The sequence below is a fragment of the Schistocerca piceifrons genome, chromosome 4 (genome assembly GCF_021461385.2).
Source record: "Schistocerca piceifrons isolate TAMUIC-IGC-003096 chromosome 4, iqSchPice1.1, whole genome shotgun sequence".
Lineage (NCBI taxonomy): Eukaryota > Metazoa > Arthropoda > Insecta > Orthoptera > Acrididae > Schistocerca > Schistocerca piceifrons.
The window spans coordinates 781451978-781478289 of record NC_060141.1 but is presented as its reverse complement, the minus strand read 5'-3'; positions in this window follow the sequence as shown (position 1 = coordinate 781478289).

Below are 26312 nucleotides of genomic sequence, written 5' to 3'. Positions count from 1 at the left end.
CGATTTTCACTTTTATTTGTGTATCACTGTTGGTATTTGAGTTTACGTATTGTAATTTTGGCACTTGGAGATAGTGGGCGCAGCTTTGGATGCTAGAAAATAGAATGCCAGTGGGAGCAATTGGAACATTTACACTTCTGACAAACTCTCCAGTCCTAATACAAAGGGGGCTGACAGCAGCGGAGGCAGCCAAAAACATTTGCTGCATGAATGGAGATGCTGCTATTGGACAGAGAACACCATGAAAGAAGTTCTAAAGTTTTATCGTTTTAGGGACGATCGTCTTGACAGTAATGACGCCGAGTCCAGGAAGACTTTCGGGGTTTGATGGAGACCTTCGTGGTTTGATGGTGCTACATTAAACGCCTTAATCCAGAATGATCCACATCACTGCACTCGAATGCGATGAACTGTGATCATTTCATCATCGTGCTACATTTTCATGACGAGGAGAGGGTTCGAAACTTGAGTGTGCGACTACCTCATGCACTAAGCCAAGAATCATGAAAGCCAGTAGGTAGCATATGTAGAAATGGGAATGAGCGTTTGGCGTCATACGGGGCAGGTCCGGCCGCCTTGGTGTAGGTCTTATTACATTTGACGCCAAATTGGGCGATCTGCGCTCCGGATGGGGATGAAGTAATGATGAACACAACACCCAGTCCCTGAGCAAAGAAAATCCCCGACCCAGCCTGGAATCGAACCCCGGCCCGTAGGATGGCAATTCGTCACGCTGACCACTCAGCTATAGGGGCGGACGGTGCCGTATATGCATATCTGCTTGCTCGTCGTCAATTGATTTGTGAACAACACCGATCGTTCCTATTCTGTATCGTTACTGGGGTCGAGAAATGGTGTCCTTATGCTAAAATAAGGAAAAGAAAGTAGTGGTTGAGCCCAAACAAAGCAGCACTCCCTATACGAAAGTAATTAGTGTATACACAAAAGATAATGTTTTTACATCTGCTGGAAGAGCGATGGTGTGATGTATTACGTATAGCTTTGGCGGGTTGTAGTCCTCACTGCTGACATTTTTTTCTAACCGAAACGTCATGCAGACGCAATTCAATAACGACGACCAGGAAGACTGCATGAAGTGCTGCTAGACTACGATAACGACCGTCCGCATTCTGTTAGACTGGCAATAAAATACTGTGCAGGAGTTGTGATCAAAAGTCATTCCGCACCCACATTATTCACCTGATCTTCCGCCCTCAGATTTTCGCCTTTTCCGTTCTCTATGGAAAATCTTCAAGGTACTTTCTTCCCCGATGAAACTGCGCTCCGAACGTGGTTCTAAAAGTTCGTCACCTCAAAACTACGTGATTTCTACAGACGCAGAATCGAAAAGTTACCCCACGTTTGTCAGGATGTTGTAAGTAGTGAAGGAGAATACTTTATTAACGGCCAAATTCGCTGTTATTTGTATCTGTAGTGTGTGTTAAAATTAGGAACAAATGCAACGATCTTTTCGGCCGACTTAATGAATACGCATTAAACTTTTTTATTCTTTCCTATTCGCAAAAAAATCGAAGAAATTTTCTTCATTACATATTTCCAACCAACCTTTCATTAATATTAGTAATTACAGAATTAAACTCTTACCTCTTTATACATATGCTTCAAAAAACTCTTGTAATCCATTTACCTAAAGCATCACACATCTCGTAATAAGCTTTTATTTTTCCTCATGCGTTCTCCACAATTTCTCATTCATCTTTTCTTCACCACTTCATACTCAGTGACAACCAAGATGCAATAAAAAACAGCATTTTTAACATTATGACAATAAGCTTGAAGATCAAATATGTCTTGTATGACGATAAGAATGTACATTATACGCTGTTACTATAGGACATAAAATATCTCGACAGTTTCTGCTTCTGAAACGGTAGGCAACACCTTACCACATATGTCTAACTCAAATCTCATCCATAACCGATAAGAAAATTTAAATTACTGTCACACAGGTTAAAGAATAACACAAGACTCCTCAAATAAAGAAATTATTCAGATAAAGCAAATAATCTAATAAAAAATACTGCAAGACAAATTACTCGACAGTAAAAATGCTCACCATCTATGCCGTGGGGAAGCCGCTGGCGCCAGTGATTCTCTTATCCAGTGGGGGCAGTAATCCCGTTCCTTCTGGCAAGCTCGTTTTCTCTTTGGTTTTCCTCTTCTCACCGCTATTTAAACGCTGTGCTTCTGGCTATGGTTCGACTGGTTTCCCGCTCCGGGGCCCTAGTGGTTGTGCTTGCCCGTTTCTTGGACTGACCGTTACGGACGAGCGTTGGCTGTTCACGGTGCTGTGTTATGATTTGAGGAGTGTGTTGGCGACGGGCTGGTGGTGATGGCCTCCAATGTACTAGCAAGTGTGTTATCGTACCACCTGATGCTGGATGCACATATATGGTATGGGGATTGTCGTCGTTTGCTGCTACAAATGGTGAACATATGCTATTTCTTTGAAGTTACGTTTTGCGATCAAACTGATAGTAATATCTATTCACAGCCGGAAACAGTCATTTGTATGCGATTACCTCTGCCGTGATCGGAATATGGAATTCATCCTTGGTTCCGGTATATGTTGAGTGGTGGTGTTAAGAGTGTAAAACACTGCTCAGTGACGGAAGCACTAAGCGTGAGTAGTGTGAGGGCTGCATGAGTCATTCTAGGGTAGTGCGCAGGCCGTGTTTAGTGTTAATACAGTGTGCTTGTCATGTTACTTGAGTATCATATGATTTATACTGCGGTCGCCATCTGAAGGGGTCGTGACTTTGGTTCTTTTATTATCCTGGTTCGGCAGGCCGAAAATTCCTCCAGACTTTATGCTCGTTATTGGGGTCTGCCTGTAAGAGTAAAGAATTATTAGCTGTAAGAAGTGAATAATTTTCCATGCTATTGGTTTCAGGTCTTGCATGTGCTAAGGGTATTAAATATAAAGGGGGTGGAGGTGGGGCCTAAACTCTGAAATAAGAGGGTTTGTGATGTGTCCTTTGGATTGGTTGTCTGTCTTCTTTTTAATTTTTTTTTTAATGTTTCAGTGTACTATGAGCGGCGTGCACAATCAGTTCCGGATTGATCAATACAGAGGGAGACGCCTTGTTTGAAATATGTGCGGACGCCGTTAGCTCGGCCAGCTACGTTTTGGTGACTCGGCGCTGCTTGGCTGTGTCCTGTCAGAGTCGCTTTTCGCCCCAGTAGTTGATAAAAGTTGAGTATTCTCTCTTTTACCTATTACGAGATTCCTATCGTTAATGTTTTCGGCCTGTGCCTAGGTGCGTCCCTGCTCCTAGTAGTTTGGTCGCTCTTGCATTTTGGTGTGTCATCCGTTGGGACCTGCCCCTTTTTGAGTGGAAGTTAAACTGACTGCTAAGATAGCTGTCTTTTCTGACTAAATATTGTTGTTGTACTTGGAAGGGATTTCGCGAGTAACTTGAGTGGAATAACTTACTACATAACTGGTGGAGTTCCGTTGGTCTATGATCTGTTTATTAATCTAAGGTCCCCATTTGAGAATTTCCTCTTTTACTTAAAATTTGTTATTTAATATTCTGTACTGTTGCTTGTTTTACCAGTGGGGGTTCAGTCCCGGTAAATTCCTGTTAAATTTGTGGGCAATTATGCTTGCCATCTATATTTATCTGGGGCTATTTGTTATTTAGTTAAAAGGTATGATCATTACTTAACTTGTTTCATTCCATCTACTCTTGTAAAGACTGTATAAGATGTTCAATTATATTTGTTACTTGGAAATTTGTATTAAGATCTTATGGGACGAAATAGCTGAGGTCATCGGTCCCTAAGCTTACACACTACTTAACCTAACTTAAACTAACTTACGCTAAGGACGGCACACACCCATGCCCGAGGGAGGACTCAAACTTCCAACGGAGGGAGCCGCGTGGACCGTGGCAAGGCCCTTTATTTGTTATTGGTGGCTATTGGAAGGCCGGTTTTGTAGAAGATTTTGTAAAACTGTTTATGGGGATATGTGTGACAAATCTTTGTGAACTACAAGCCTGTGTTTGCGTTTTCTTGTGATTTCCCTTTGTGACTGGTTTGAGGATTGTAAATTTCACATTGCACATATTACCTCTGTCTAGCAAACATACAGATTTGGATTATTAGCTGTCATGCTCTATCTTACGTACAGACTCCTACACACTGAACTCTTTCTTCAGAAGGTCCTTTCCCACAAGTAATAATCAACCTACTATTTTTTTATAGTTGTTGGTTCATTTACTATCACTCCAGGGGTCTCTCACTGAGTACTCTTACAGGATAATCATCACAATTTCTTTTTATCTACAGACACGATAGAGGAAAAGGAATGGATTGGAACTTGAAATAAGAAGTAAAGTTCGACTCGACCGGGAGTCTACTAGTCGGCTGTTGGTATTCCAGCTTTGTTTATTTACATGAGGTGAGGAAAACCTCATTGTGATAAGCCGTTGTGTAATTTGCTTAGATCGCACTTTTCTTCCAGTAATCTAGAATTCCCAATTAAATACACACAAGCTGTTCATACGGTTGCTCACAATGGTCTGTCACAATTCCAGTGTGCCCAAGCCTGTTAGCCTTTTTCCAAAACTAACTGTCATAATGTACACTGCAAAACACATTATTAGTTTTCAAACAGATCATTGCACAACCGGTTTTCTGGGTACGCACTATATCGGTGAGAACTTCTGTAATATTCTATAAGTACTCTGTGCTTGGTCTAACTGGTTCTATCTCTGTGTTTTCAAGCCTAATCGCCGGCCGCGGTGGTCGAGCAGTTCTAGGCGCTTCAGTCCGGAACCACGCTACTGCTACGGATGTTGGTTCTAATCCTGCCTCGGGCACGGATGTGTGCGACGCCCTTAGGTTTTGTTAGGTTTAAGTAGTTCTAAGTTCTAGGGGACTGATGACAGCAGTTAAGTCCCATAGTGCTCAGAGCCATTTGAGCCAATCCTAATCTTCAGTTTACTTTTGACAAATTTTTGAAGTACTAGTATTAATTTCACACAAGACTTAGTTTGTTTCCTCTAAGCTTTCTGCTCTGTTACCATATTAACAATTTCACTTACTGCTTGAGGAGTTACTGGCTGGCTTACCATCTTTACGTGACAACTGTATCCAGACATAGGTACAACCTCGTGATCTATTACTTTAGTAACTTTTAATTTTCCATAGGAAAAGTTTGTATTTATTTTTTATTCATTGTCTGCTAACTGTGCTCAATTTTCTCATTGTGTAACATTTGGATTTCGTCAGAATCAGTAAACGGGACAGGGAGGGGAATCCGACGTCTCTTCTTCCTACGGAAAAATGCGAAATGACTCTGCTGAAAGCAGAGGTCGAAATGTCCTCTCTGCAAGCAGAGTCTGAATTCGTTCGACTCAGAGCAGAACCTGAAGTTGAAAGCTCAGAGCGCATCCGTTCTTGTGACGTTTCACACATGTCAACAGAAAATTCCAATCAAAAAGTTAAATTTTTGTCCCACTGATGAAAAAAATAATGCAGACGCCGCTACACTCCCACCGCCTAAATAAAAAGGCGGCCCTTCTGATAAAGTATGGTTGAATCCCTCTTCCATACACCAGCAAATCCGGACGCCTTTTTTGACGCCTTTTTTGTGCTCGGTTCTCTAGCATTTGAACATAAAAAGAGAAACAGAAAAAAGAGAAAATACTGAGAAACAGAAAGAGAAAAATACTGAGGAGGCCAAAAGCAGGTGGCCATCATTCCCAGCGACTGCCAGTCTCTTTATCAAACTTTCCAGATCGGTACGTCCCCTATAGAATAATTTACAGAACAATGGGAAAAAAAATTGAGGACATGTTAGATAACGATCAGTTTGGCTTCAGGAAAAGTAAAAGCAATACAGAAGCAATTCTCAGGTTGCAGTTGATAATGGTAGAAAGACTAGAGAGATCTCAAGACAGGTTCATAGGATTTGTCGACCTGTAAAAAGCGTTCGAGAATGTAAAATGGTGCAAGATGTTCTAAACTCTGAAGAAAATAGAGGTAAGCTATAGGGAGAGAGGGGTATACACATATTTACGGGTTATAGTCTCTAACACCACACACTCCTTTTGGCAAATTTGTACACAATATGCACAAGAGCCAAGAGGGAGTAATATGAGTGGACGACTAAAACAAAGTGCTCGGATTGAAAACGGTGTAAGACATGGATGTAGTCTCTCAGCCCTACTCTTCAATCTGTACATCGAAGAAGCGATGACAGAAATAAAAGAAAGGTTCAGGAGTGGAACTGAACTTCAAGAAGAAAGGGTATCAATGATACGATTCGCTGATGACATTGATATCCTCAGTTAAAGTGAAGAAGAATCACATTATCTGTTGGATGGAATGAGCAAATTAAATGAGCACAAAATATCGACTGAGAGTAAATCGAAGAAAAGTCGAAAGTAATGAGTAGTAGCAGAAATGAAGACAGCGACAAACGTAACATAAGGATTGATGCTCACGAAGTAGATGAAGTTACGGATTACTACTATCTAGGCAGCAAAACAACCAATGACACACGGAGCAAGGTATCAAAAGCAGACGAGCACTGACGAAAAGGGCATTCCTGGACAAGAGAATCCTACTGGTATCAAACATAGGCTATAATTTGAAGAAAAAATGTCTTAGAAATGTTTGGAGCACAGCATAGTATGGTAGTGAAACATGGACTGTGGGAAAAACAGAAGAAAATCGAAGCATTTGAGATGTGATGCTACCGACGAACGTTGAATAATATGGTGGACTGATAAGGTAATGAGTGTGGAGTTTCTGCACAGAATCGAAGAGGCAAATACTATGTGCAAAACACTGACAAAGACAAGAGACAGGGTTATAAGATATCTCTTAAGACATCAGGGAATGATTTCCATGGTACTAGAGATAGACTGGAATACATCCAGCTCATTACTTATGATACGGGCCGCAAGTACTACTCTGAGTTGAAGAGGTTGGCAGAGGAGAGGAATTCGTGGCGGGCGGCATCAAACCAGCCGGAAAACTGACGACTGAAAAAAATCTCCCCTAGATAACATTGCATTAATAGTGGCTCAAAAACTGACTGTGCTGTTTACTAAATCCTCTTTCCAACAGGGAGACTTACATAGATTGTCCTTGGCAGTAAAAGTTAACGTGGCTGACAAAGCATGTCCGGGAGAACAGTTCTTCTGTTGAACTGCACCAGTCGCTGTGCGCCGGGCACAGCATGCAGAAACGTCTACAGTCTCTAGATTTGAAAAAAGAAAGAAATAACCTACGAAATTACTGTTGTTGTGTTGCAATTGAAAATAAACGTGCGATTCCACCGTGTCCCCAGGTTCGACTGGATTTAATTTGAAATGAAGTTGATCTTCAAATCAAAACCGAATTCAGTTTGCATATAAATATGGGAATCGTTTGCATAATGAGATATTGTGGAATGAAAAGTGACGAGGCTTACTGCTTTGACACATTTCAGCATCAAATATGTGTCTCACTTGCAATGCTGTGCAGCGCGAAAACACGTGTGTGTTTATTTCACAAATCATAAAACATACAGGATGATCTTTCCCACCGTGTACAAACTCTAGGGATTGATCGATGAGAAGATACGGAACATAAAAGGTCTAATGCATGGTTTAGATGCTAGAGACCATTTATTTAATCGAACTTTGCTATGGAGATTGTGTTCTAATATGCACTGCACCACGCAGCCACAGTTTCAGTACGCATAATTTCCTCCTAGCGGGTCGTACTGTTCCGTATACGTCATGTCCTACAGCCCTATCCTGCCATAGTAACTGGTAATTTTCTGTCCTATTCACGTTTGTTGCTGATTTCACCATGTAGTGGACGTGATACGTTATTTACACAATAATTCCGTATTTGAATCGAGAACATTGTGTTTACTTGCAGAAAGGCAAGTGGTAACGAGCAGCGGGCAACAAGGTTGCATCAGGAGACCTATCCCGACCGAAAACAACCACAGCATTCAATGTTTGCAACAGCATTTCGCAGTTTGTCTGATATATGGAAGCATGAAATCCTGAATGACGTACCCGAAATGTTCCGACACCAGACTTGAAGGGAAATGTGATTAACACTGCGGAAGGCGACCGTCGTGTCAGTACCAGGCAGTTGGCACTCCAGTGCAGTGTAAGCCAGACGACCGTGTGGAACATTCTCCACAACATTTGTTACTACCGTTATCACTTACAGCGTGTGCAGATCTTACTATCGACAGAATTTCCACATCGGAAGCATTTCTGTCACTCTTTTCATCACCAGGCAACCACAATTCCTGGATTTGTGCCATCCATCCTATTCAGAGATGAGGCCGCCTTTACGCAGAGTGGTATCTTCAGCTTTCGTAACTGTCATCTGTGGCAGTATGCAGAGCCCCCAAGGTACGGTGACCGCGAGCCATCTGCATTGTGGCAGCCGGAATGTGTGGACCAGGATAATTGGTGACCGTATTTTGCGACCATTCTTCCTTGCACATCACCTAATAGCTCCCTAATATAGGTGTTTCTTGCGCTGACTTTTCCTTCTCTGCTGGAAGTGCCATTGGTGACCCGAGGGATTATGTAGCTGCTACATGATGGTGGTCCAGCCCACTTCGCCGTTAACACTAGGACGTATCTCAATCGTGTCTTCCCTGGTCGCTGGATCGGGCGAGGGGTTCCACTTGCTTTGCCTGCTCACTCTCCACATCTCACTCCGAGCGATTTCTGGCTGTGGGACTATCTCAGAAGTATCGTGTATGCAGAGCCCATTCCAGACGTGGAGACACTGGCGCATCCTGTCTTCGACACTGTTCGGGTGCAACCTGGCTGATGTGAACGTGTTAGACAGAACATTCTAGGACGCGTACACGCATGCGTTGAGGCATATGTAAACATTTTCAACACGTAGTGTAACTGTGATTGCATGGTACTGCGCGTACTGGATCGCACTGCCTGTAACACTGTGTGTTTGAACTAATGGTCCCTAGCATGGAAACCAAGCATTTCCGGAAATAAGGCCATTATACTTTTGGGTTCCGTATTCTCTCAACGATCAATACTTAGTGTTCGTAAATGGTGGAAAAATATCACCCTGTATAGACAAATACCAAGTTACACAAGTAGTAAATGAAATTGCAAAATTTCAAAGCAGAGGCTTCATCCAACGCCTATACATAAGGCTTCCAGTAATATCGTATTCCGGCAGGATCATCACGTGAAACTTTTGCAGAAGTGTAACTTTTACATTTGGGCAGTGTGAATGTGTGAGACAGTATCTTTGCGAGACTCGAAAGTATGTGTTCACGTTTCTTGACCAGAGGGGCCAACAGGCATATCCCGCCAAGGCAGTCGTACGTTAAGTGTACTACTTGATGATATCGCTCGCTGTTGTGGCCTTTGTTTCGAGTGTGTTTCCTGCACTGCAAGCCTCGTTCTTAACTTTGAGAAGCGCCTTAAGAAGGAATTGAGCAGAAGCGCAGTAACATTAACACAAGGCAACGATGGCTATGGAATGGTTATTCCTTGATGGGCACAGAGGAAAATTACTTTGGTGAGGCCATACGTTAATTGGTGTTCCTTTGGATTTAAATGGAGAATTGCTTTGAACATTGACTTTCTGCTGTCAATATGTTTGTGTCCACCAGCGTCTTTCAGTGTGAGGGACAACAAGTGCTGATATTCCTCTATGTCGAGTGATAGCAGCTGAAAGTTGTGTTTTTTAAATTGTTTTTACGCCAGCACTGAACTATTACTATCTTTCTTCGTTTCTTGTTGTAATTTTAAATGTTTTCAGTTTTTGCTAAGTATTTTTGCACATCCCCCGTGCTTTTAGTGGCCAGATTTGATTGGTGTTTAAATTGGTTTGTTTAACAGTCTAAATTATGTTTTAAGTACTTTTGCTTTCTGTCTGTTACAGTACCCATTACTTCTTATCCTGTCCGTTTCATATTACAATTCCATGGCGCCAATTTGCTGGTTGTACCAAACCAGTGAACCAGACGTATACTTCATTTATAGTTTCAAGACAAGAGTCACTACTTAATGCTGTTAGTTTACGTTTTTATTGCTTTTCCTGTTTTCTAAAGAGAATGATACTTGAGGTAAAGATAGTTCAGGTAACTGAAGGCTATTATTAAATTTATGACTATTTATTTTTTTACTGTTGAATTAAGTAATGATGCTTCATGACGAAATGTGTAAATGTGTTGGCAAATACCTTTACGTAGGTACGTCTTTTAGTAGAAGAATAAATTAATGAAAATTTTGGGTAAATATCCTGGTTAAAATTATTCCAGGAACATCACTACTTTCCACCCCACTCCTCTTCCCTATCAATGCGATCAAAGTTCAAATAAGCGCTCCTACTACGAAAAGGTACAGAATTAACTTAAACATTTTAGTAAATATATAACTCTTGTGTACTGTTTCTTGCACACTGTTACCAATGGACATTTCACGAATACCATGCAACAGAGCTGTAAGTGGATTTCATAAATGTTTAAAATTTTATTACACGCACACATCACGACCACCCTATCCTACACCCTGCCTACTTCCTCACTGATGCAAATTAACGCATTGCTGTAACTCTCTTACATTTACCTATAGTTCTTCTATTATGAGAATTTTCTTTGTATCTGAATTAATCTTCCGAAGAGTTCCTTCAATGCTACATCTGCAAACTTTCAGTTCGTATGTCAGTTGGCCCTTCTTGAGGAGTCCTAGTCTCACAACAGAGCGACCTTCCACGCTGGTGGGATTCTGTGATCGAACAATTTGTTTATTTATCAGTTCAGATGCTATGATTTCTTACTTTTCCTTCATTTCCTGAGGTTCAGATTCAAATAATGCTCCGCTTGGCTAAGAGTAGTTTACGAGGCCTTGTAGAACAGGCTACATGAGAGAAGGACTGACCTGTGTGAGTGCCTGGGTTCGATAATGGATGTGTGTCTATCTCTACTGTACTCACGTGTATGTTTTGGTATTGTCGACCAGTGGGGGCAACCAGCGTATGCTGACTTGAGCAGGGGTCGTGCTTACCAAGACTATCGCGTGCCAGAGGAAATGCCAACATTGACCCCGCTCATGAGTGTGATGTGTTACTTAGTAATATTGTTCCTTCTTGTGACCAACCGGGAGGCTTCTGCTTATGGCGTTTACTTCTGGTGAGTTTCCAGCAGTGTCCTGCACGATTGTTAACTTTGAGAAGGAACTTTAGGAGTGAGACCAAGTGCATTCACATTGGCACACGACACCGATGGCTATCAATCCGTTATTCCTGAACAGTTGCAGAGGAAAACAATTTTGGTGGCAACCTTATGTCTAACGTTGTCCTTTCCAATCTGAGTCTGGAATGCCTTTTGTGTTCACCATACTCTTTTATTCTGAGGGATATCATCTACTGATATTCTTCTGAGAATCATGATAATCGTTGTATAATTTCTTTACATTATTATTACCTCAGCTAGCAAACCCTTTTAATACAGCTATTGTTTGTTCTTCCCCAGCTATATTAATTTTGGGAGCGCAAAACCGGAATGTAGTTCACAGAATTCAATCTTAACTATATTTTCTTGTATTTTAAATGTTTAGTCAAGTATGAAACTTTCTAGCAGATTTAAACTGTTTGCCGGGACTCTACCTCGGGAACTACTTTACTGTAAACTTACCCAAGTAAGTTTGAGAATCTCTCATACTTCTAGTGACCAAATTTAAGTCGTTCTTAAATTGTTGTTTATAACAATCTGTGTAATTTGTTTAATGCTTTTGCTATCTGCCTATTTATGGCGCCAGTCGGCAGGTTATGCCCACGTCAGTGAATCTGAAGTACACTTCAATTACTTTTTTGATACAAGAATGGTTAATTAAAACTCTGTTACGGGTTTAAATGTTTTACTATTTAAAAAGCTCATTAATATTTGAGATAAATGTTATTAATCAGTTCAGCGAGGTAAAGGTTGTTATTCAGTTTATGGATATTTCTTTTTTTATTTTTGAATTGGGTAATGCTCTTCCATGATCATTTGTGGAGATGTGTTTACTAAACAAGTTATTCAGGTCATTTAGTAGCAGAACAGTTTAATAAAAACTTTGTGGTAACATCCTACTTAAAATGATTCCCAGCACCTTATCTCTTCCAAAACTTCTCCCTCGCCCCTCCCCGCCTCCTTAATCAATATCCCGTGTAACAGATTACCTTTAGAAAATGATTTGTGTTATTATTCATATGCGCAAATTTTTCAAAGGAGAGCTTTTACTTTCGATCTCCGTGGACCTTTAGACTATATCTTGATGTGGTCATGATATGACTTTGTACTGACTGGTAATATTTACGTGGCTTACTTGTACGAAAGCGAATAATCTGAGAGTTGCAGCGCTAATGCATTTCCCTAGAATACGCTGAAAGAAAGCATGCTGCTTTTGCCATTACTTAAAATATAACTTGCTGAATGCAATGCAAGTGTGCTGAGTGCGTTTAGCGCCCCGTCTAGTATGGGATCTGTTGTACTCAAATATAGTAATCTTATTTTATTTAACTTTGCAGTCGGATGCCCTCCGTTGCGCTGCAGTCATCATATATGTAAGAGAGGTCAGACAAGTGCGTCACGTGACTGTGTATCGAGGAAACTTTGTTGTGAGAGAGTGTGATCGTACTTTAACAGTTCGTGCATCGTATTTTCTGAAGCGGAAATTGGGACGGGCACAACATTTGTCTAAACGAGTATGGAAAGCCACTCAGAAGTCATACTTAGCCCAGCAAGAGCACCAAACACTGTCAGTAACACGCAGTGCGGATTCGCTTCGTGTCAGGCTCACCCACCTGCCATGGAAAATACTGCACCACAGGTTACTCTATACGATCTGGCCATTCTGTTGGCGTCACCGCGATGTATGTATCGTGTTTCCATAGCATCCTGCTGCCGCGTCGATATCCGATTTACGAATGGAACACATTAATTGCTTCTACATGACGTCATTGTGGCAGGTGCTGTGGCCATACAGCTGTACCGGGTGGTTATAATTAAAACGAAGGTGATCCCAGTAAGGCAATGCGGGCTGTATACATCGCAGGAAGCTGAAATGTCGTAGGTATTATATGAATGGGTAGTGTCTGTTTTTTCATTCGTCGCCGCTGATTTCACAAAAGGCACGATGCAGCAGATATCATTAGTTCCTTCCCCTTTCATTCTCCTCCCTCCCACCTCAGTTTACATAAAACTGTAGATATGTTCATTAGCCGGTGCGCTACTGGAGTATGGTACGAAAAACTGGTAACTGTCTGTACACAATAAAAACTGTGAAGTAATCCACATGAGTGCTATTAGGAATCTGTTAAATTTCGGCTACATGATAAATGAGATAAATTGTTAACGATTGTCAGTTCAGCTAAATACCTAGAAAATGGTGTGAGGTAGGCAATATAAGATTGCATTTTATTGGCAGAATACTTAAAAGATGCAAAAAAATCTGCTGAAGACATTACTTACATAATGATTGTCCATCGTCTTCTGGAATATTGGTGTGTGGTACGTTATCCTCACTGGATTGATCGAGGACACAAAGGAAGCACAAAAAAGAGCATCTAGTTTTATCACAGATATAATACGGGAGTTGCGTTTCTCTCCTCTGCGAGACTTATTCACAAAGTTTTAGTCAGCAGCGTTCCCCTCCGAATACTAAAATATTTTGTTGAATCCGATTGTAATAAAACTAGACATCATTGCTCGTAGAGAAAGATGTAAGTCTTCGTTTCTCCCTCGAGCTACACGAATGTGGAACGGTAAAGAAACATTCTGAAAGAGGTTCAATGAACCCTCCGCCAAGCAGTTACAGGGGCAACGCAAACCTCGGAACCACCAAAAACCCAAAACATTACCACTTCTAATACGTTGTAAATGAAACCGTTGGCATTAAAAACAGCTTCCAGTCGTCTCGGAGTGGGAAAATTCAAGTCCCGCTTTGGTTTAAAGGTTATCCAATACTATTCTTCCCACAGCATGGTCAGGTAACAATGATATTGGTGGATAGCAATCACCCACCCCTCCGTCGAAAGTGTTAACATATTTCACAGAATCAGTCCTGGAGGATGTGAGCTGTGTGAACAGGGGCATCTTGGAAGAAAGCATCACCGTAGGGGAAGAAGTATTCAACCATGAGGTGGAGCTAATTAGCCAAAATGGTCACAGTACAGCGAATTTCAGAGTGACGATGGAATACCAAGAATCACTGGACCATTTCCATGTTTCACTCTTTGCAGCTAGCAGTCTGCATTGTAGACATGGTATGGCACGTGACAAACGCAAACTTGACGAGAAGCTAGAAACAGTATGAAACAATTATGTTCGGCCATAATGCCTACGTTTGTGAACGGTGATTGAGTGGGATAATTATTTGTTTCTAATTTCTGCTACCAGTAACATTTTTATTTTTTGTTCCATGTTTAATCTAACATAATACAACGCGTTTCGAACATGTTGTTTTCATCTTAAGGTGTTTATTTATACATACATACAGAAAAATGTTACTTAAAAATAAACCGTCTTAAAGTAGATTAACCTAGAACTCTTTGTCCATTGTTTGCTACTGTAGTGACTGGTGAGTCACTTGGTGGTGGGGTGGGCGGGGGGTGGGGGGTAGGGGATGGCGACAAATCGATGTCAGTGATGTCTTCTACTGGTGGATTTCCTTGCGCTTGACTATATATGGTATCACAGCCTGTATAGGATGCAGGTAGTTTTGCATCTGTTGTGCGTTGTGAAAATAGCGTGAAAGGCTTTTATGTGACTGTTGAGGACTTAAAATTTCATCACCATCGATCGCCACATCAGCTACTACAGTAACAAACAATAGAAAAAGAGTTCTAGGTTGGTCTAGTTTTACACGGTTTTTTATTTGTGACTTTTCCCTGTATGTATGTATGTATAAACGCATAAAGATGAAGAAAACATGTTCGAAACGCGTTGCATTTTGTTAGATTGAACATAAAACAATAAAAAAAGTGACTGGTAGCAGAAAATACAAATAAATATGAAACAAGATAAATCCGACCGAATGACGTTCATCGATTGCTGCATATTCAAGGTTTTAATGATTCGCCACCACGTTTCCCAGTTACGTGCTTTTGCATCACTGATGTGTGGTTTTCGAATTCCAGCTCGCCCTGGAAATCCAAGTTTACGAGGCTTCCCTTCGCTTTGATTTGATGTTGACAAGGTTCACAACTATGACACTTTGGTTATGCAGTGACTTTGGCGGCCCTCGTCTTTGACGATCATTCGAAACACAAGTCCGTCGGCGTTGTGATTTCGCGTATGTATTTTACCGTTGCCCCAGTATGCTATCTGTACCTTCGATACGGTGACCCCTACAATACCAACATCTCAGATCCCGTGGTTACGGGAGCACCCACAAAACAAGCACCAACAATTTGTCCACGTTCGAATTTAGCTCCAACGCACTCACGACTACACAGATAGCTGTTCTGACCACGACTGACAGTTGCCACACATTAAGGACATTGCACATGTGAAGTTCGTGGCTACGTAAAAGAGAGCCATCTGCAGGCTTGGTTAGCACCTGCGTTTATGTTTAATGATGCATTTCATGCGGTGTTGACATTATTCTTTCCAAACCATGAGAATGTGATTTGTTAAGTAGTACAGATAGAGAGTAGTAGATGTAGAGGTCCCGAATCAGAAGAAATTCCGACGCTATTTCTTATCTACATTGGGCACAGCTTATGTTTCAAATACCACAGAGAACGTCTGCATGCATATGTGATGAAGCATTGATATTTAATTGTATTTATTTCATTATTTAACATGATCTGATTAAGGCCACCAGACCCTCTCCTACATCATTCCAAGCTTTCACACATACAATATCCTGTTGACATAATATTATATCAAGATATAACAATATCAATATGACATATAGTAGAGAAAGGTTTTAAGATCAGAAGTGGCAATGTGAGTATATAATAAAATTAATACTGATAGTACTTGTAATTCTGCTCCTGCTGCAGGTAATAATAATAATAATAATAATAATAATAATAATGATAGTGGCAGATATAAAAAGAAATTATTGATGAACAAAATAGATGTATTCTGTTAGAGCGAATTCTGGGCAAAATAAATTAAGGAGACAGAACCATCGAAGAATACTGCGGAAAAAGGTCTGATTGGGAAGAAAGGTGTAAAAGCGTAACGAGTGCGTACGGGGAAAATGCCAATCCTTAATGTTACTTTACTAGATATGTCATAAACTGTCTCCTGATGCTTGAGATTTTCTTCAGATATCTATTACAATGCGGGAGGTTATTCTAGAATCGGGTTCCTGCTACTGAGAAGGATTGTGAATAAGTGACTGAACATTGGAGTGGAACAGAAATGCTTTTGCTCTGATGCGAATGAGTGATTCTACCGTATGGTTCAGATAAATTCATTAAGGCCGAGGGGAGGTCTTAGTGGCGGTGTAGATTCATAAGACAGCCGAAAAGGTAGGGGGTATGGCAATCTCTGCGCTCGTCTGCACGCAACCAGAATGGCTGCGCATATGATCGAGAAATACGAACAATGAGTATAAAATCGCAAATATAATGGAATAAAGAAATTTACGAACAATTCCAAGTGGCTTGGGCTCCTAAGCGAAAGACTTTGATAAATAATATCACTGTATGAATAATTGTAAGCGTAAGGTTGGTAAAAATTTCTTTTTTAGTTCAACAAAGAATGGCTTTTTTGTATTTTTGTAGGACATGAAGCAGGCGGAAATGAATACAAACGTCTCAAAAATGAGATCGACAGGAAGTGCAAAAAGGCTAAGGAGGGATGGCTACAGGACATACGTAAGGACCTACAAGCATATATCACTAGGGGTATGATAGATACTGCCTAAAGGAAAACTTAAGAGACCTCTGGAGATATGAGAACCACCTGTATGAACATCAAGAGCTCAGATAAGAAACCAGTTCTAAGCAAAGAAGGGAAAGCAGAAAGGTGGAAGGAGCACACAGAAGGTCTATACAAGGACGATGTACTTGAGGGCAATATTATGGAGAGATGTAGCTGAAGTTGTAAGGGGAGGTATTATACAGCGTGAAGAATTTGATAGAGCACTGAAAGAACCAAGTCGGGACAAGGCTCCGGGAGTAGACACTATTCAATTAGAACTACTGATAGCCTTTGGAGAGCTAGTCGTGTCTAAACTCCTCCGTCTGTTGAGCACAGGCGAATTACCCTCAGACATCAAGAAGAATGTAATAATTCAATTCCCAAAGAAAGCAGGAGGTCTAAAAATTGCCGAACTGTCAGTTTAACAAGCTACGGCTGCAAAATACTAAGGCGACTTCTTTACAGACGAATGTAAAAACTGATAGAAGCCGACCTTGAGGAAGATCAGGTTGGATTCCGTAGAAATGTTGGAACACGCAAGGCAATACTTACCCTACGACTTATCTTAGAAGATAGATTAACGAAGAGCAAACCTACGTTTCTAGCATTTGAGAACTTACAGAAAGGTCTTGACGAATTTGACTGGAATACTGTCAAATTCTGAAGGTGGCCTGGATCAAATACAGGGAGCGAAAGGCTATTCAGAAGTTGTACAGATACCAGGCGGCAGTTATAAGAGTCGAGGTGCATGAGAGGGAAGCAGAGGTTGGGAAGGGAGTGATACAAGTTTGTAGCCTATGTGTTGTTGTTGTGGTCGTCAGTCCTGAGACTGGTTTGATGCAGCTCTCCATGCTACTCTATCCTGTGCAAGCTTCTTCATCTCCCAGTACCTACTGCAACCTACATCCTTCTGAATCTGCTTAGTGTATTGGTCTCCCTCTACGATTTTTACCCTCCACGCTGCCCTCCAATGCTAAATTTGTGATCCCTTGATGCCTCAAAACATGTCCTACCAACCGATCCCTCCTTAAGTTGTGCCACAATCTTCTCTTCTCCCCAATCCTATTCAATACCTCCTCATTAGTTACGTGATCTACCCACCTTATCTTCAGCATTCTTCTGTAGCACCACATTTCGAAAGCTTCTATTCTCTTCTTGTTCAAACTGGTTATCGTCCATGTTTCACTTCCATACACGGCTACACTCCATACAAATACTTTCAGAAACGACTTCCTGACACTTAAATCTATACTCGATGTTAACAAATTTCTCTTCTTCAGAAACGATTTCCTTGCCATTGCCAGTCTACACTTTATATCCTCTCTACTTCGACCATCATCATTTATTTTACTCCCTAAATAGCAAAACTCCTTTACCACTTTAAGTGTATCATTTCATAATCTAATCCCCACAGCATCGCCCGATTTAATTTGACTACATTCCATTATCCTCGTTTTGCTTTTGTTGATGTTCATCTTATATCCTCTTTTCAAGACACTGTCCATTCCGTTCAACTGCTCTTCCAAGTCCTTTGTTGTCTCTGACAGAATTGCAAAGTTTTTACTTCTCCTCCATGAATTGTAATACTATTCAATATGTATACTGAGCAAACAGTAAGGAAAACAAAAGGAAAATTCTGGGTAGGAATTAAAATTCATGGATATGAAATAAAAACTTTGAGTCTTGCCGATGACGTTGTAATTCTGGCAGAGACAGCTAAGAACCTCGAGGAGCAGTTTAACCGAATGCTTTGAAAGGAGGACATAAGATGAACATCAACAACTACAGAACGAGGACAAGGGGATGTAGTCGAATTAAATCAGGTGTTGCTGAGGGAATTAGATTAGGAAATGACACAGAGTAGTAGATGAGATTTGGTGTTTTGGGAGCAAAGTAACTGCTGATGGTCCAAGTAGAGAGGATATAAAATGTAGACTAGCAATGGCAAGGAAAGCGTTTCTGAAGAAGATAAATCTATTAACATCGAGTATAGATACAAGTGTCAAGAAGCCTTTTCTGAAAGTATTTGTATGGACTGTAGCCATGCGTGGAAGTGGAACATGAACGATAAATAGTTTAGACCGGAAGACAAGGGATGCTTTCGAGATGTGGTGCTAAAGAAAAATGCTGAGGATTAGATGGGTAGATCACGTAACTAATGAGGAGATACTGAACAGAATTAGGGAGAAAAGGGATTTATGGTAAAACTTGACTGGGAGACGGGATCGGTTGTTAGGACACGTTCTGAGGCATCAAGGGATCACTAATTTAGTACTTGAGGGAAGCGTGGAGGTTAAAAATCGTAGATGGGACCAAGGGATGAATACAGTAAGCAGATTCACAAGGACTGTTGTAGTAGTTACTCGGAGATGAAGGGACTTGCACAGGATAGAGTGGCATGAAGAGCTGCATCAAACCAGTCTCTGGACTGAAGACCACAACAACAACAACATGAAGAGATGCTGATGCAATATTTCACTCTACAAATGGTTCAAATGGCTCTGAACACTATCGGACTTAACATCTGAGGTCATTCCCTAGAACTTAGAACTGATTAATCCCAACTATCCTAAGGACATCACACATATCCATGCCCGAGGCAAGATTCGAACCTGTGACAGTAGCGGTCGCGCGATTCCAGACTGAAGCGCCTAGAACCGCTCGGCCACAACTGCCAGCTTTCACTTTACATTTACTTGCTAAGTGAGATACATATTTTCATCTGTTATTACCCCTGGACTCTGTGCTGAAGGAGAGAAGTTGATATTTGTCCCAATTATAGTTAAGGATGGTAAGTATTCCCGACATTTCTGGCTGATTAGCATAGACTGACCAAGCAATACTACTGGGTTCTGGATGGGTTGAGCTTCAACATTAAATGCTCCATTTTATAGTGCATTCAGGTCGGTATTGGGATTCTTGATGGATATTGGTTTTTCAGTTGGATACAACTGCAGGTCATCCGCATGCTTTAAATGGCCCTGAGCACTATGGGACTTAACTTATGAGGTCATCAGTGCCCTAGAACTTAGAACTACTTAAACCTAACTAACGTAAGGACATCGCACACACCCATGCCCGATACAGGATTCGAACCTACGGCCGTAGCGGTTCCGCGGTTCCAGACTGTAGCGCCTAGTACCACTTGGTCACTCTGGCCGGTAGTCATCAGTATGCGTGTGGTGTTTTCAGCAGTACAAAACTGACGACACATCATGGACATACAATGAAAAGAGCATAAGACACAATACCAAACCCATGTGGTGCCTGTTACTACCTGCCTCCATTGTGACTTTATGGCGTTGGACACGACGCACTGCTGGCGAGATGTCAGGTGTGAACAAAAGCACTGCAGTGCAATTAGTGAGAACTGCGGGCTGCTAAGTTTGACAAGCAAAACTTCGAAGTCGGCAGTGTCAAGACTTTTTCTTAAGTCTAAGAAGCACATGACGATCATTTCTTGTGCATCCAAGGGAAGTTTCCGGTCATCTGTTACCTTTCGTAAGCCAGATATTGTGCTTCAGTGTTTACGGAATTCTGATAAGTATGTAGGTTGTTGGTAGTCAGGTAGTGAAGTTCTCGTCGTTGACTATTTATTCTAAACCCTTGGACAGTACAGGAAGAGTGCAAATAGATCAGTAATCAGAAGGTGCTATGGTAGCGATAGTAGTGGCTTAACCAGATAGCACAGTTTTAGAGGGGGTTGGGGGCTGGGTTGTTTTGGGGGAAGAGACCAAACAGCGAGGTCGTCGGTCTCATCGGATTAGGGAAGGATGGGGAAGGAAGTCGGCCGTGCCCCTTTCAAAGGAACCATCCCGGCGTTTGCCTGGAGCGATTTAGGGAAATCACGGAAAACCTAAATCAGGATGGCCGGACGCGTGACTGAACCGTCGTCCTTTCGAATGCGAGTACAGTGTGCTAACCAACAGTTCTTGAGTATAGCGTTGAAAATCGATGGATAGCGGGAAGCGGTAGTACTGTAGGTGGAGACTTTAGTCGTTAAGTGGCAGCGTAGGCCAGAGCTGCCACAGCGGCAGCTGGCCGGTAGAGTGGTGTGACGTCACTGGTAGCTTTTTAAGGCTGGGAGATCACGAGGAGCCGGTGGCAGCGGATCGATGGGCAGCCTTTCGGGCGCCCTCGTGGCGGCGTTAAACAGCGCAGGGCTGCCTAATGAAGTCCCCCGCGTGCCGTGGGCTCTCGTCCCGCACTCTGCCCTCCCGGTGTCGGCGATAATTAATGGGGAGCGACGGGCCTGGAGGCTCCAGGCTGGAGGTGAGGACAGCCGGCTAAAGGGGTCCTGCGAGTGCGTGCCCGCCACGCTGCTGGCCCGCCGGTCTGGTGTGGGCGTCGCGAGACCCGTCACTCTCACCCGTCCGGAACACCCGCAGCTGCTGAGGGTGCCCGCGTCGGCCAGCCGACTTCAAATGGCTGAGAAGTACTGTAGCCAGCTCATATGAGTGCCTGTTAACGGTGAGGGGGAATGGGGGAACACTCCTTCTTCTAGCTACCTCTTGCCCCGTGACTGCCCATCCAAAAAATGTTGTCCCGTCCGCCTCGGCAACTGCGAGGTCAGCGCCTCAGGTACCTACGTGGAGGGGCCCGAGTTCGATTGCTGGCCGGGTCGGGTATCTTCTGCGCTCAGGGACTGTATGTTGTGTTGTACATATCTTCCTATCGTTATAACTGACACAAAAATCGTTAGCATGATGTCACATGATAAGTCTAGGTCTAGACAACTTCGTTGAAATGGCTCAAATGGCTCTAAGCACTATGGGACTTAACAAATGGTTTAAATGGCTATGAGCACTATGGGACTTAACATCTGAGATTACCAGTTGCATGGGGGCTTAATTATTTAATGAATGCAAATACTTTTATTAATTTTAGTAGCTGACTTCCGCTTACGCAGTCTCGTAAACGGTTGGCCCCGACTGGTATTTGTACGCAATCTGACTGCGTAGAATAACAACAAGAAATGAAAGAAAACTTCCGTTAACACAACTAATTAATTAAGTCCCCAGCAACTATAAAATCAACGAAACAACAAAACACAAATATAACTGTTCTGTGTGTGGAATTGTGATTCAACGTACACATCTGGCACGGTTCTTCCTCAATAAGACAAGGTATTTCAATACCATTTACACCGAATTAATTAAATAAAACCAGTAATACTATAATTGCACATAGAAACCAGAAATACAGTCTAATACAAGAACACGAGCCTGATGCTTTGTTGACTGAACCTGTGACCAAGAGGCGTTATTGTTTAAGAGAATGAAATAATAAAATAAAGGAATTTATTTACCTTCATATATATTGACGAAAAGCACACTCTGATCATTACAGCATCCCCAATCTAACAATCTCTGGAGTCTAGCCCATCAAAACCATATGACAACATCTGAACAAGCACTCTCCATGGGAACTTCTCAACAACGACTCACCACTGCTACATCTCAACAAGCACTCTCCACCACGACTTCTCGATAAGAACTCTCCACCACCACATCTCAACAAACACTGCCTACTGCTACTTCTCAATAAGCACTGCCCACCACGACTTCTCGACAAGAACTGCCAGTGGAGGCGGCTGAATAATACTCTCTGGCGCAATCTCTGGCGCTGTGTCTCAGTGTAGCCACCTTTCACAGTCCCTTAGAACTTAGAACCACTTAAACCTAACTAAGGACATCACGCACATCCATGCCCGAGGCAGGATTCTAACCTGCGACCGTAGTGGTCGCACGGTTCCAGACTCAAGCTCCTAGAGCCGCTCGGCTGCACCGGCTGGTTGGGACTTAGCATCTGAGGTCATCAGTCCTAGACTTGCAACTACATAAACCTAACTTACCTAAGGTCATCACACACATGCATGCCCGAGACAGGATTTGAACCTGCGACCGTAGCAGCAACGCGTTTCCGGGCTGAAGCTCCTAGAGCCGCTCGGTCACAGCGGCCAACTAGAAGGTTTCGGTGAATCGTTAGATTTGATGACAAAACTACCCGCCGGCAAAGACTTTAAGCAGACAATTTCTCAGCAATCCCAGGAGTTTTCACCAGGGTGAACGCTAGGCTTCCACTACCGTATAATCCAGGAGTGCACAACATCACTGATGAGATACTCCCTTTGCAGACCACTGCGGTCGCAGGTTCGCATCCTGCCTCGGGCATGGACGTGTGTGATGTCCTTAGGTAAGTTAGGTTAAAGTAGTTTTAGGTTCTAGGGGACTGATGACCTCAGATATTAAGTCCCATAGTGCCCAGAGCCATTTTTTGAAACCTTCTCTTATCATGATACCTTTGCAAGTACGTCGACACATTAGGTTTGACCGGAGATTGTGTACACTGACAGATTTGTCCTTGTTTGCACCTACGACCTTCAGTACGTAATGCATCACTTATTTTTTCTAGGCAAATTTCGATTGAAAAAGTGCAGGATTCTTGTGTACGTCGTGCAACATTCCTGCTTCAGCCCCTATACTTTCATGAAGTTCCGACAGCTGGCGGCGCTCTGCGTAACCTTCAAAATGGCATCCTTAACGGCGGTGAGTTCCAAACACAGAACTGTCATTGATTTTCTTTTAGCGCAAAATCAGAACATTGCAAATGTACATAGGCCCTTTGGAATGTCTACGGAGACTTGGACGTGAACAAAAGCACGGAGAGTCGTTGGGCGAGGCGTCTGTCATCACCGCAACAAGGTAGCGCAGGCGTGTCCGATCTCGCGCGTGCCGGATAGCAGCCCACAGCCGTGACTCCTGCATTGTTGGAACCTGTGGACACTCTCACTCGAGGTGATCGACGGATGTCAAACAAACATGGCAGTGCACCGATGGACGTCTCTGATGGTAGTAGTGACACACTCGTGCACCAGTTGGAGTAGTGAAAAGTACTCGCTGAGTTCCTCGCCCATAACAGAAAACCATACAGAGCAACAAAGGACCATCTCTGTAGAAATGCTTGCATATTACGGTGCCAATAGTGGCAATTTTTTGTCGAACATCATCCGAGGCGATGAAATACTGATTAATCACCTCGAACTGGAAATATAAAGGCAGTCCATGGAGTGGCGTCACCACCCGTTCTCCCGAGAAAAAGTTCAATGCCAGGTGGTAAAGTCATGACGACAGCCTTAAGGGACTCTGAAGGGGGGTATACTGTTTAGTGTCATTCCTCATGATGCAACGAGCAACTCTGTAGTGTATTGCGCTATCCTCATGAAATTGAAGAAACCATCTCAGCGTGCTCGTCGCCACAAAAATGCAAACGAAAGTCTCATTCTCCATGACAACATTAGGCCTCGCCCAAGTATGTGCATCCGCGAAGAGCCCACAACACTTCATTAGACTGTTCCTTCTCATCCAATCTACATCTCGACTTCCATCTGATTGGCCTAGTGAAGAGCGCACTCCGCGGGAAGTTGAATGTGGGTAATGACGAGGTTATTGATTCACTGAGACGCTGGCTCCGATGTCGACCTGTGAAGTGGTGCGATACAGGCACACAGACCTTGCCAGTAACGTGGCGTAAGGCCGTCGCATGCCAGGGAAATTGTGTTCAGAAATGGGGTTTTGCAGAATGGAGTACAATATGTTGTATTGCAGTCCTGAATAAAATCAAACTACTTCCAGAAAGAAGTGTGTTACAGTGAGAGGTGGCACTCCATTCTCTCACTTTAACAACACTATCATTCAGATTAACGTTCATGTTTTAGGGCGTACTCTCAACGTTCCCCGGTACTGCATTTGCTATGTGTGGTTAATGACTTTTTCTACATGAGGAAGCTGCGGGCAGAATGCTCTCGTGTATAACCAGTAGACAGCTTGTAATCGGGGTTCCGAAGCAGATGTGACTGAGAACGGGGAACAATATGAATTGGGGGTCATCAGTGCGGAGCCAAGTGACTTGGCCATGAGAGTAATTCTGGGAAACAGTATTCAGTGGTTCTTACCTGCTTAGGGACTTCTGGCAGAACCACACTCGTCCTTCTGCTTAGGGTCAGATAACACGGCACCGATTTGAAATACATTTTTCCTGGGCCAGGTGCCAGACTGTCACGGAAGAAGAAGGCTCTATGGCAGAAAATTGGAGGAAGAACCAATTTGAGAGAGACCGCTGTAAACTGAGTTTTTGTGCAAATGGTGGGATGATCATAGAATTCCGTTCACTCTCATGTTTTGAGCTGGGATGATATGAGCAAAGTGGCTGTTGTATATGTCATGTAGGACCGTAACCCCCCTTCACCTCATGTGTCAACTGGAGGTAGGACTGTAACTCCCCATCCCTCCTTTGATGATCCTTTTTTTAGTGCATGGCAAAAACTTGTACTTTTTCGGAACGACTGTCTGGGAAGCCTAATAGTCTTCTTTCAGAAACTGGAAACGGCCGGCCCAAAATGATTAGATCACTCCATAAATAAGCGTCTGTGGTTCTAGTCTAGCTAGGTATTTTCTGCCAAAACATGGCCTTGCTTACCGCGAGAACGATATTTCAATAGTTTAAAATCTTCTGTTTTCAGGCAACGAAGATATGGCTCCTCTCTCAGGATATGCAAAGTAGGGGCATGCTCCCCATGCCTGGGAACCCAGTTCTGTGTCTGAATTGGTTCACCGGCCAACAGAACAGTGAAGAGGGGATATTCAAAGAGCAAAAAATAGACCGATTGGTCTGTGCAATGTGGGGGCGGCTGCCGTACCGAGGTTTGGTGGAAAGAGGTGGTGATTCTTGGAGAACTTCGTCTTCTGGTCCTCCGATGGAGGGTGACTTCAGGTCTTTCCCTAGTGGGTGCGACTTGTGGTCAGTATCTCGTGGTGGACTAAGAGCCAGTGGTAGTGTCCAACTGTACTTTCAGACTAACCGCATATAATCTCGGACATATCACGTGTCACGAGGGTGAATTTATTTGTCCTGAGCCGGCCGTCTGACTGACAACTCCAGCAGCAGGCACCGTCGTGCCTCTGAGTCAAATTGATCAGACCAGCGAACGGGTGCCCCTGACACTGAAATCTGTCAGGATTCCAGGGCTCTGATTGGGAAGCTCCCCGCGTTCTGATATCCCCGTAGTTTGCATATTTTCGTGGATGCATCTGATCATTACAACTGCCGCAGCGATCGCTCCTTGTACACAGCACGCCGCTTTCTGCTGCAGCCTGAATCAAGGTGAAAGGGTAAAGTACTACTGCACCGGCGTAGGGTTGTTAAATGATATTCACAGCTCCCTGTTATCAGGTGAACCTTCTTTTACTGTATAGAAGATCGTCGTTGCTTCCATTTGAATGCAGCTAAATCTCACAATGGACTCGCGTAAACAAAGTTATTTCGTGCTCCAAAAGGGATTAATTCAGGGGAGAATTTCTATAGCTTCCACACCAATGTATGCTTTGCCTATCAAATACCAATCGTTAGCTGATTTGTG